General features: G+C 47.7%; 1 protein-coding gene and 1 non-coding gene across 2 annotated transcripts in view; both read left to right on the top strand.

The window, feature by feature from the left end:
* Ddr (discoidin domain-containing receptor 2) overlaps positions 1-12,798 on the top strand; it is a 283,107-nt gene that overhangs the window by 34,227 nt on the left and 236,082 nt on the right. The gene's annotated exons all lie outside the window — the stretch shown is intronic.
* Positions 9,454-9,526, top strand: TRNAS-CGA (transfer RNA serine (anticodon CGA)). The gene has a single exon. It is a non-coding gene; the product is annotated as a tRNA-Ser (tRNA).

Below are 12,798 nucleotides of genomic sequence, written 5' to 3'. Positions count from 1 at the left end.
GAAAACAGACGAATCACAGTGGACGAAATCGCCAGTACATTACATATTAGTCATGGTTCAGCGTATTCCATCTTACACAATCGGTTAAATTTTCGGAAAGCGTGGGCGAGGTGGGTCCCAAAAGAATTGTCAGCGCAGCAAAAGTCACAAAAATTGGACATCTCTCGTAAACATTTAGCCCGTTATCGTCGCGAGGGAGGCGGATTTTTACAGCCAATATTTACTGTAGATGAAACTTGGGTAGATCATCAGGAACCGGAAAGTAAGGCTGCGAGCATGGTTTGGAAACACTCATCATCACCAGAAGTTAAGAAATATAAACGTCAACCATCAGCTGGTAATATTATGCTAACCCTATTCTGGGACGTGGAAGGTGTGGTAGCCGTTCATTTCATCCCAAGAGGCGAAACTGTGAACAGTGACAACTATTGTGATCTGTTCCGAACTAAACTGAAACCTGCAATCAGATCCATGTGTCGTGGAAAACTGCGAAAAGAGGTCCTCCTGCAGCAAGATAACGCTCGCCCACCTTCTGCCAAACGGACGGCCGAAACAATAAAGATATTGGGATTCGAATTGCTGGAACACCCGCCATACAGTGCAGACCTGGCTCCAAGCGATTTTCATGTTTGGACCATTGAAGGAAGCGCTCAGGGGAAAATTCGCAACCGATGCAGAAGTAATTGATGCGGTGCAAAATTGGTTACAGGTGCAACCCAAAAACATTTTTTTTGACGGAATAAAAAAAAAACTTGTGACACGCGTTGGGCACAGTCTGTTCAAGTTCGGGGTGGTTATGCAGAAAAATAATCTATGTTCCAGTTTTCTATCATTAGAGTACCTTTTCTCAAAAGTCTCTTTAATTTTTTTACTTCCCCTCGTATAATGATTTATGCCAGTCCTGCAATAGAACACTTTATATAGAAAACTTCGAACGAAACCTTTTCTTTCGTTCCTGAAAGGGTTCCAGGCCAAGGCGACCCTTAGCCTGTAATCACGCTGAAGTGTCTGTCTTAGCTAGAAAATATAAATCGCACAGCCCAATCTTGAATACGCTAGTTTGTCGATATCAGTGACGAACCAAAGATCCTATGCACGGCAACGATATGCTAGTACGGTTGCTACGTACTACAGACAAGCAGCACATTGAGTTACATTTGTTAGTCACAGGTCCAGCAAACGTTCGTTGCGGGCCGCGCATGTCACATCGTCTCTGCTGGGCACATGTGGGCGTGCACACCGGTTCTCTCAAATTTATGGAGAACATGGTGCACGATACCAGCGATTCGACTGGAGCCTGCGATAATCTTCCTGCTTCTATTGCGGTGCTCTGAGCATTCGCTGAGTAAACGCTGCGCTTTGGAACACAGATGACATGCAATACTGCACAGTACCTCTCAAGAAGTAAAGACACTTTCATCTTGACCTGTATAGTACTTTTGACATGTAATGCATAGATTTGAAGCATTAAATCTTTTTCCATACCATTAGGAGCTGTTTATTAGTCCATGGCGTTGGCCGTTTCTCCTATAACAGCAATGGGAGAAACGGTGCGCACCATATTGATACGCACCGCGTCGCTGTGCAACCATCATGCTGGACGAGACGTGAATTAACGTGTGCATTTTTAGAGCGATCAAATGAATTATTTCATGCGTATACACGAACTTCCCAATATTCGATGCACCTACATTTTCTTTCGGCACTTAAGCACCATATGCTTTTCGTCGCTATATTTTCAGACGCTGTGACTTGCGCCACGCATGGCCTTTGCCATTATGTCACTCATACTTGGCACGCAGCTAGAGGAATAGCCTACCGAGGTAGGCCTAACGTGTTATCTTCCGCGCTTTCCTGGACCCGTTGTGGCGTCCCTGCAATGCGCGAAGTTCGTAGGTCTGAGTCAGCCGCCGAGGTGAAACTTGTGGTGCACGACGCGTGCTCGCTCAAGATAGGTCTGACGGTACGCACCCGCTTTCCTCTATCGACGTGCGCCAACTTTTCATCGCGCGCAAGCCACACGCGTCTACCCCGTGAAACTTTTGCGCGCGCTTGGAGACACCACCGTGGAAGAGTCATTCCGCGTACGAACAGGCGCTGGCGGCGCGTGGCATTCCGTCGCAGTCCTGCGTCCCGTCGTTGCAGAGCCTCGAGCTGGATGTGGACGCGACAGCTTACATGCGAACCAAAGAGCCGCACTCGCTTGCTCGACCTCGCAACCTCGTCCGATTTGCGCACTTCCTGTTTGGAAGACGGTGGCGCGAACGCGTCGTCGCGCACGCGGTGCCGCCGCAGCCACCGTAGCGAATCAAGACAAAGCTGCTCGCCGCGGCTCAGGAGGCCCAAGAAACTCCCGAAACAGAAACACGGGGGCGAGACGTCGCTAGGAGCAGCAGCGCACGCCTTTCGGGCGCCCGCGGTCCAGCTCAGCCGGGCATCCCTGATGAATGCTTCCGCCAAGGCGGCAGCCGCGGCAGCTCCACCTCTGACGCCCGCCGCCACCGCGCCGCGCCACTCTTAATTGAGCTGGCGTCCCAAGAATGCCCGCAACGCCGGGTGCTTCGTGGCCTTCTTTCTTTCTTTCTTTTTTCGCTTTTGTTGCGATCGTCTATTCTCCTTTGCCTGAGGTTTTCTGGCGTTCCCCTCCTTTTCTTTTTCTTTTTTTTTTTCTCGCACGTAGGCGCGCACTCTCACCGTTCTATTGGGTCATTTCCTTCCACTATCGGCCGCCGGTCTCCGGTCCAATTTTTCTTCGACGGCGCTGGCCTCCTGCTGTTTTCATCGGTTTCGCGTCTGTTTCTTGACTCCTATTTTTCTTTCCGGCCGTCGCTCTCTTCTTGTTCTCTCCTCTTTCTTTTTGGGGGGATATATGCCGCATCTGCAAGGGTAGCGAAGGGAACTACTTCAAGGACCGCGGTGTTTGATCGCGCCAACTCCGGTGCGTCGCTACTGAGTGCAAAGGCGCCCCGCTGCAAAACTCGCAATGGCAAGGACCTGCCGCAGTTCGTTCGTCTCCCGAGGCAACCGAACTAGGCCCGCTGCTTCTCGAGTTCAGAAGTGTTTTGGAACGCCGGGAGGATGGGGGAAACAATAAATGAAGTAGAAAAATACGGCACCAGCTACCACGCAGTGTCCCGGCCGACTGAGTTCGGCGTTCATCGCGAAACGCCGTGGCGTCCTTCACTCGCACAAAAGGCACCAAACTGCGCTACATTCTGCTGTGCCAAGAAGAAGAAGAAAAAAAAAACTGTGGAAATATTGAGCACCGTATACGGTCGGGGAAAGGCAGGACAGAAATGATTGCCTCAACTGTCCAACCGCTGAACGTTCATGTGTTTCATCAACCAAATGATGAATGCAATCTAAAAATAAAAATAAAAAATATACATGGACCAAGAAACAAAATTGAATGAAAAAACAAAACGAAAAGAAGTAAGTTTGTCGAGAGCCGGGCTTGTTAAAATATAGGCGGCGAATTGGGATGCCGAGTCTTCAAGAGTCTTTTTATTACCGCGTCTTATATATGTATATATATATATATATATATATATATATATATATATATACATATATATATATATATATATATATATATATATATATATATATATATATATATATATATATATATATATATATATATATATATATATATATATATATATATATATGTATATATATATATATATATATATATATATATATATATATATATATATATATATATATATATATATATATATATATATATATATCGTCTCGAAATTGGGTCGGAAATCAGCTTTGAAGGAGAATATACACAGTGGAAAAAAAAATAAACAAAGACAGACCTACAGTGGGAACGAGCACGGCGAACAGCATGCGTGATGTTGCGATGGCCAAATATACATCCCTGGATGGTCATTTTAGCTGTGCCTTCGTATAAATTAACGTAGTCAACTGCAACAAGTTGTGCGAAACGCCAAGCAAAGCAACTGAGAAAGACCTGAGAAATATCGGTGGATCAGTGTAAATTTTTTTACAGCGAAAGCTGTAAATGACTAACCTTCCGTGGTTTTTTTGGCGTCCGTCAACGGGAACGGACTTAGCGATTTCTTACAAGCCCATACGGATGCAGTGCGGCGGCGCAGATGTCAAAATGCGGAACAGATTGGAACGCTCGCCGTGAACAATAGCGTGACGTCAAGGTTATCGCAGTATATAAGCAAGAGAAGTATCGGCGCTAGAAACAGCTGCGTTATCGATGGGGCGGACACTTATAGTTTGTGAACCCGGAGAGCAACATGCGTACGAGGAGCGCCGGAGGGAACAGCAACGATAATGTAAACGGTGCCGGCGCAAAACGACCACCGACGAAGAACGTTCCCGCGATGCTGAACGAAAACGACAGTCGCGAGCCCGGGCACCTCCGAACGAGCAACGACGCCAGACTCGCAACGCAAAAAATAACAACCATTCCACTCTGTGGGAGATGGAATGGCAGCGAAAGCACTTTGGTTTTCATTTGAGAGTTTTGACTGTCGTCAGCTTTCGCTTCCATTCCATCTTCACAGAGTCGAATGGTCGTAATTTTTCTTTACTCTCTGTCAAGGTCGCTTCCATATCTCCATCGACAATCCTCAACAGTTGCAAACTAGTCTGGCACACGTCAGGCGTGGCTGTATCTGGTGGTGGACTTGGAAGGATCAGGAGTACGTCACAGTTCAAGCGGGCAAGCTGTTCCAGCTTTTAAGCAGAACACACTATACGAAATGCTCAGGACTGTGCTTATGACGAGTATAGTAGAGTGACTTGCGTTTTTTCCATTAAAAAAATATAGCAAAAAATCTTGCATTTATCGCCGCTTTGCTTTTGATCAAGTTTCGCAGCAATATCGCATTAAATGGTGCGAGTCGTTCAACACGTATCACTGTTATTTGCACGGCTCGTAAAAATCAAAATGCGAATTTGCTGTATCTGCGCCTTTGTTGGTGGCCACATAGCACTTCTCAGCGATCATCTCGAAGCTCATGCTTTACCGTACTATAGTCACACTAGAATTCACAGGATAACGTCATAGCCGCCATGTTTAGAACATCACTCACTGTCAGAAGCGCAGATGGAGGCAACTTTGCATTTCTTTATGCAAGCAAGTTACAGTATGAAGCGTTATCTTGAACGACCCGGACCATAAAGTGAGATTTGGCTGCGAAATTTGAGCAAGCATGGAGAAGCGGTAATTAAACAATGAAAAATGTTTTCAAAAAAATAACATGGGTCACTACACAAAGGCCCTCCTGATGACTGGTGCAGAGAGAAAGGCGTTCTGTTGTTTATGAAATAATAAGACCGTGGGAAAATATGCCACTGAAGCGCCGGCTATCCCAATAATAAATAGTAAACTTCAACGACTAAGGAATCTATGAAAAAGCTATACAAACGAGAAAAAGGTAAAATGGAACAGTAAGGAAAAATAGCCCAGGAATAGAGTATCACTTAACTCCGTTCTGTAGCCTCCTATACAATACGCATAGAGCGCGCTGTATCAGCAACATGCGAACGTCCAGTCACAGTAAGCGTTACCAAAACAGTCTCTTCTGTACAGCCACGGTTTCATTGTTCACTTCTAGAGGCAGGCATTTGTTGTGGCCACGGCGCGATTAAGTGGTGAGCGATGAGACTTGTCAAAAACGCTAAGTGCTTGTACATAAGTGTGAAATATTGTACAGATGGCCTTTATGTGGGTCATCTTTCGTAAACAATCTGCATTTGGTGCGCTCCATCACCGCACTGCAAATGTCTGAGGCAGGAGGAGGAGGAGGAAGCATGAATAGACGGAAAGACAGGGAGGTTAGCTAATTCGCATACCTGCTGACTACCCTGTAAGGGGAATAAAGGATAATAGAGAAGAGATGTTACAAAAAAGAAAGAAAGAAGAGCAAAAAAATGGGGGGGGGTGTAAGAGAGAATACGACAATGCTTGTCTGAAGTAATTCCACACTGCGTGAGACTGGCCGGGAAAAACGTTATTGGACGGTTTCAGCATTACACGATGGGCGCGATGCTGAAAAACCCTAACTGAGCAGGTGCTAAATTCAGCAGACCAGAGCAGTCGCTATTAAAATTGATGGCGTCGTCGGCAGCTTTTGCATGAACTTCAAGGTATAATTAGCACGGATGCAATCAAGCTCTCTTGCCTGTCTTCCAAAACGACGACCACAGGCGTCATACTCCAACGTCATACTCCATATGACGACAGGCGTATGATTATGACCACAGGAGTAGGAGTATGACCACAGGCGTCATGCTCCATACCACGGGCTTCACATCCTCGGCACGTTCAACCTCCGCTTTGTGGTGCTTAAAAGAACCTCAAGCGCGCATTTCCCTTCCAGGGATAAGAAAGAAGACTGACCTGCCTACCTTGGCCTTGAAGCAAGCAGCTCTAGATTGTTTGCACACTTCCTACTTTGACCGAGTTCACACATATACGGATGGCTCTTCCACTCAAACCAGCTCCACCGGCACAGTGGTTATATACTATCAAGACCAATAAGAATCGCATACAAGATTTCTCACGTCACAACATCGACCGATTCGAAGCTTGTTGCACTCCGAGGTGCTTTTGATTATATTAAAAACCAACCGGCTAATCGGGGGGCGATGTTCTGCGACTCGAAGGCGGCCCTACAATGTTTTTTGTCATCTCTTCGTCGTAGGTCCTGTGAATATCTCGTGTCGCAGATACGAGAAACGCACCATCATATGATCGCGAAAGGACACGACGTCGTGTTTTAGTGGCTGCCGGGTCATTGCGGTATCTCCGGCAACGACCTCGCCAATGAAGCTACTAGGAAAGCACATGAAGGAGCAAACCTTGTTTCTGTACCTTTATCGACGACTGACGCAGCCCAACTCTTAAGCAAGCTAGCGCACCGTATAACATTGAAGAAGTGGCACACACCTGAATTCACCCAGCATCAATGGCATTCCCTCGACCCATCTGTGCAACTGCGGCTGTTGCCTGTGCTTCCGCGAAATGAGGTAACAATGCTGTGCCGCTTACGCTTGGGCGTCGCATTCACCAATGCATATACGTTTTTGATAGGAATGGCTGATAGCGCCGAGTGCAATGCCTGCTGTTTCGAGGACACTATAGAATATCTACTGTGCTACTGCCCATCTTTTGAAAATTAAAGACATGACATATACAGAGCTCTAAATCAGTTAGATAAAAAACCGTTAACTTTGAACAAGATCTTGGGACTGTGGCCTCGCATATCGAAGCTACTTTTTGAAAGCTGCAATATTTGAAAGCGCATATTTGAAACCTACAAGATTGAGTGAGCGTCTGTGACACGGATTAAGTGACCGTCAGTGGATATAAAGCAGAAAGCTTTACCACGTCGGCGATATCCACAGTGGACTTTCTCTTCTTCTCTTAATATTTCCTTCCCCTTTCCCTGTCCCCCAGTGTAGGGTAGCCAACCGGGCTCACTCCTGGTTACCATCCCTGCCTTTCATTTATGATTTTCTCTCTCTCCCAAGGTATAATGTTTCTCATCCGTCTTTCGTTCTTGAATGTCTTGGTTTTTTTGATTTTCTGGCTTTTTCTTTTCTAGCTAACAAATCCTGGTACTCTCGATGATTCTTCTTTTGGATATTCGAGAAATGTAATTGACCAATCAAAGTTTCACCTAATATTCCTCGCTAGTGACGCGAAGTCATGCGCAAGCACATTCAGGCCTGTACCATGTAGTCGGCTGTGTCAATGAAAAGCATCGAAAAGCAGTAGCTTCTCAATCATTTTTCTTTGGCACATAGTGTCAGTGCTTGTCAATGAGACCATCGGCAAGTTGATTGACCATTGACTCAATGATGGGGAATAAGTAAACATTTTGAAGGTAAAGCACAGGCGTGAATATACGTATACTCTTTCGCAAAAACACGTAGTAATAAACATAAAAAAGCCGTCACCAGGCTGCTAAGTTTTGGTCAGACAAAACCAAAAAGGAGCGATGAGAGCTGCGCATATTTCTCTTGCGTGTTCAGCAAATTCTTCTATCGTAGGGTTGGTAACAGAGAACGCGTTAAACAAGCCCACTCATGGCAGGTTACAAACTTCCTCTCGGCTGTGTTTTGTTACGATGTTCGCTCGGCGACGGCGTTAAATGTTTCTTTTTCTCTCTCTTCCTATCTCTCTTTTCGCGGAGTTAGCTGCGTAGGCGCACATCTCTATGCAGCAGAACGGCAGCACAGCATACGTGCGGCACAACAGCTGGTGGCTCACACTCAAGCCAGGCAGCGCGTACCACCGCTACCGACACCGCACCAGGGAGGCGCTCAAGTTTAACGTAGGCGAAAGCGAACTTAACACGGTTCCCGTATACACGTGTCCGCGGCGAGGGAGAAACTTGGAAGGGAGAAAGGGATCAGTGCTCGTGAGTAATATAAGAAGTTTCTCGGCGAGACAGTTCTGGGAAGCGGCTGGCGCTGCAGAATCGTCACGCCGTCCGCGCCAGAAGAGCCGGCCCGCGCTGACGGGCGCTGAAGGGCTACGCCGGCGCGGTGGTGTATGGCGCTGCCCCGCGAGAGATTTATGCACGTTCCGAAGGCGCAGCGCGCGAGAGCTGCGCTTGCACCGAGTGGAAACAATGCGGCAGAAAGAAGCGCCGCGCGTGCGTCTATTTCGGGCCGCGGGGGCCCCCGCCAGGATTGTTGCGGCCGGCCGCTCGCGGCTACACGCGTTGTCTAGTTACTCTTAATGAGCTACTGTTCCCCGAAGTCGGTATGCGCAGACGGCGGGCCCCTTGCCGTGCGGGCGCGCTTCTTCTTTCCAGAGGGGCGGACGCGCTATGCGTAACGCACACAGGCGACAGAGGGAACGCGATGAGCATCCCTTCCTTCCTCCTTCTCGCTTTTTATCTCGCCTTCGCGTAGAAAAAAAAAAATAATAGCGAGTACAACAAGATCATTTTGTTGCTTGCGGTGGAAGTGGTGGTGCTCGGAAGTGCTTGGAACGACGCCGGGAGTTGTGGGATGCGAAGGCTGCGGTGGGATCGTTCCCCACCTGCGGCAAGTTGTTCTTCCATCCCCTTTCATTTCCATTAATTTATCGTTTCTTTATTTCATTTCTTAAGCACAAGTAATTTCCCCTATGTTGTCCTTGGTGTCAGTGTTTGTTGGCTTCTTATGATATGACTAATAAAAAAATCGGGCCCCTTGGTTAACCCCCTTACTTCTCGTTTATTACATAACGAGGGTCTCGAATCCCGCAACTTTGATGCCTTCAGGTAGCATATGTGGGTTTATTGACCAGTTGCCTTCACCCAAAAAGATCACCTTCTCGTGACGCCTGCGGCAAAACGGACGTTCCACGTCCGCCGCCAAGGTCTGTGAGTGGTGGCGCTGGCTAACACTCCCAGAGCTCTACTATTACACATAAATACCCAAGAAAGTGGATGGGGAAACGCCGCCGCGGTAGCTCAATTGGTAGAGCATCGCACGCGAAATGCGAAGGTTGTGGGTTCGGTTCCCACCTGCGGCAAGTTGTTTTTTCATCCACTTTAATGTCCATTAATTTATCGTTTCTTTACTTTCATTTATTAAGCACAAGTAATTTCCCCTATGTTGTCCTTGGTGTCAGTGTTGGCTTCTCATGATATGACCTACAATACTATAGGCAGACAGAATGTCAGCGCGGACGAATCGTGCACGTGAGCCTTCTCGGCTCGCCCTTGGCTCGCCCTTCGCGCTGGCACCCACAGCAAATTTCGACGAACTTCGGGCGCACTAAAAACGCTGGTTTTGGGACAAATGTACCGATGACCTTCGAATTGAAGAATTGAATTGCGTTACCAGTTCAGACTAGGAAACCACGGTGTCTTGCTCGGTGCGGCACGGCCGACGCCAGGCGGTGCACGCGTTTCAGGGGACAGCTGTCAAGGCCCGCTGCCTTTTCTCTTTCTCGCTTTCTGTGCGTCGTTTTGCGTGTCCCTGACCCTCAGAATAGCACTGTAATTGTCGAAATTAAAACGAAATGGCCGATGCGAAAGATAGAGGCGAGTTCCTGGCCCTGACAGGCTACCGGCCTGTTTCGATCACGCGTGCCGAAGAGATGCCGACGATGGCGGCGGAGAATGCTCGCAAAAGAAAGCGCCCGGCGGTAGTGCTCCTCAGAGGTGCGCAGCCGGGACCGCGAAGACAATTTCCCGAGCGGCGCTCCACTGCGTTCGCCCGCGTATCGTCCGCGTGTGGCGCGCCGCGGAAATTTCTAGGAGCGGGGGGGGCCTCCGACACAGGCGTGTGGGCGATGTTATCGGTCGGCGTCGGCGGGCCGCCTGTGGCCCTCCCGCGGAGCGCGCGAAAGCAAAAATTACGCCGTAATGCGCGAGGCAGCGTAACTAGGAACGCTAAAAACGTTCAGTACATAGAACCGCTCGTTGCCACGAAACTTGGGAAGAAAAAAGTATGTAAATAAGAATGAAAATACGTACATAGACGGGGAAGCAGGAAAACCTCGTGATGACGGTGAGGGCGGCCCTGACGCTCACGTTCCGCCATCTCTTTTTCTCGGCCTCTTCTATAGTTTTCGGAGAAAGCTTAACGGAAAGGTGGTTCATCAGGGCGTCTCTGCCTGTCAATCAAGAGTGCGCGCGCGCTCCGAAACGAGCGTGAAGAACCTGTCCTCCGAGGGCTCAAGCGCCGGACACGCCCGATGGCGGCGGCAAGAAGTGAAGTTGTGCGGCGCCGCGCACGAGCCCGCCAGAAAAAAAACAAAATTGCTCGCGCTCCGGCCACGGGACTTGGTCGGTGTCGGAAAGCCCGACCTGTAAGAAGCGGCGGCCGCCGCTTGCACCCCTGACTCGCTCTTTGTTTCGCGAATCGAGACCTACACTGCGCCCCCCCTTTCCCTCCCCGCTTCTGCCTCCCAACGTCCTCCCCGTACGCGAGTTTCCGAACGCCGCCTGTCGCTCTCACCCGCAAAGCGGGCGTGAAGCCGAAGCGGGTTAACAAGAAATAAAGGTCGAGTCAAGGTCCCGCCGTCGGTCAACCGCGTGTCGGCAACGTCTCGTCAGCGGGAGACAGGCGCGCCGAAAGTTTATCCCGTAGGTGCACCTCCCCTGCATCCGAGACGACTGGGGGGCTGTTAGCGGGGCGTTTCGAAATTGGTGCTAGGTCGGAAAGGGAAACAACGGAAGTACTCTCTGACTGCAGGACGTTTATAAAATGGGGAGGCAGTTAAGAGGGGGAGATGAAAAAGCTCTGCCTAACAGTCCGAGAAGTAGGCTCATTTTGAAGAAAAAAATGTTATGAACATCTCGCAAAGAAAGTGATTTTCAACGTATAAGGCAGGAAAAGTTGCCTGTTTTTAAAGTCATCTTGACTACGTTGGCCTTCATTCTACAGCCACGTTCAAACAACCATAATTGCTTGAAATTTCACTTGAATACTAGTTTAGACTACAGTCAAACCCAATATATTTGCGCCAGAATTTCGGCCAATTAATGATTTCCAAGACCGGCATTGCGATGGTTCTCATGCTTCTAAGCTACCTTCTTCCTGGTGCTGCGTTCCTTTCGTGGTCTGAAAACCACGTGAGGACAAGTATGTGTAAATATGATAGATAATATTCTTCCTTGTAGCTTGTAATCATCGTAAGGTAGCGCTATCTTCCCGCTGTCACTGCCATATCATGCGCTACGTGTGTGGAGAAGTTGCGATTAATAATAATAATAATAATAATAATAATAATAATAATAATAATAATAATAATAATAATCAACCAATTAATCAAATGTTTATTATAGCGCCTAGGAACAGCTACCGAGCCTTCGTATTGGTACACTTGAAGAGTAATTCGCGGGACAAAATGTACTGAGATGACAAAGGTGGTAGACAAAACAATGTGCGATAGGGAAACAGAATACGAGCAGGCGGACGTAAAAGAGAGTTAATTGTACTACTTTATTATCTACATATACGCAGAACGCAGGATATTAACTCTGAAGTGTGTTAATACAGCCAGAATACGTACTGCAATTTGTTGGAGTCGATCCATATGACAGAGAGACAGAGAAAGGTTTAATGATACGAAATACAGAGAGGTTGACCTGAGGTACATAGGACAGTCTCTAATGCAACAAGGCCGCGCAGAAAGCGCGGCATGCTGCCTAGCATAAATTTGCTGCGCGGAAAATGACACATGATCAAGAAGCTTTGGACAATGTATAATGTCATGGATCACCAGGTCTGGTTTACCCGCCGTGATTGCTTAATGGCTGTGGTGTTTGCTGCTAAGCATGATGTCGCGGGATCGAATTCCGGCCACGGCGGCCGCATTCCGATGGGGGTGAAATGCCATAATACCCGTTTACTTAGATTTAAGAGCACGTTAAAGAAGCCAAAGTGGTCTAAATTTCCGGAGTTGCCCACTACGTCGAGCCTCATAACCAGATCGTGGTTTTGGCATGTAAAACCCCATAATTTAATTTTAATTTCTTCAAGGTCTGATTTAATACGTCTTTCAATCAGAGGTGTATTTTGTGGTATACATGAGAGGGCTGGACTGTGGTCACCAGAACGGCAAAATCAGTGCTTAAGAATATATATTAATTTATTCTGGACGCGTTCAATGAGATCAGAATTAGAATTGCACGTTCCGCCCAAAACTACGAGGCATAGTCTGGTAGTGAAAGGCACACAGCAGAATACAACTTCAGAAAGGCAACAGTACAATGAAAGTCATGGGATATACGACAAACATTACCAAGAGCGCAAAGGGCACGTTGTTTTCCGTATCTTTCGTGTGAATAGAAA

Source organism: Dermacentor albipictus, chromosome 1, assembly GCF_038994185.2.
Source record: "Dermacentor albipictus isolate Rhodes 1998 colony chromosome 1, USDA_Dalb.pri_finalv2, whole genome shotgun sequence".
In the NCBI taxonomy this organism is placed as follows: domain Eukaryota; kingdom Metazoa; phylum Arthropoda; class Arachnida; order Ixodida; family Ixodidae; genus Dermacentor; species Dermacentor albipictus.
This window is presented reverse-complemented; position numbering and strand designations above follow the sequence as displayed.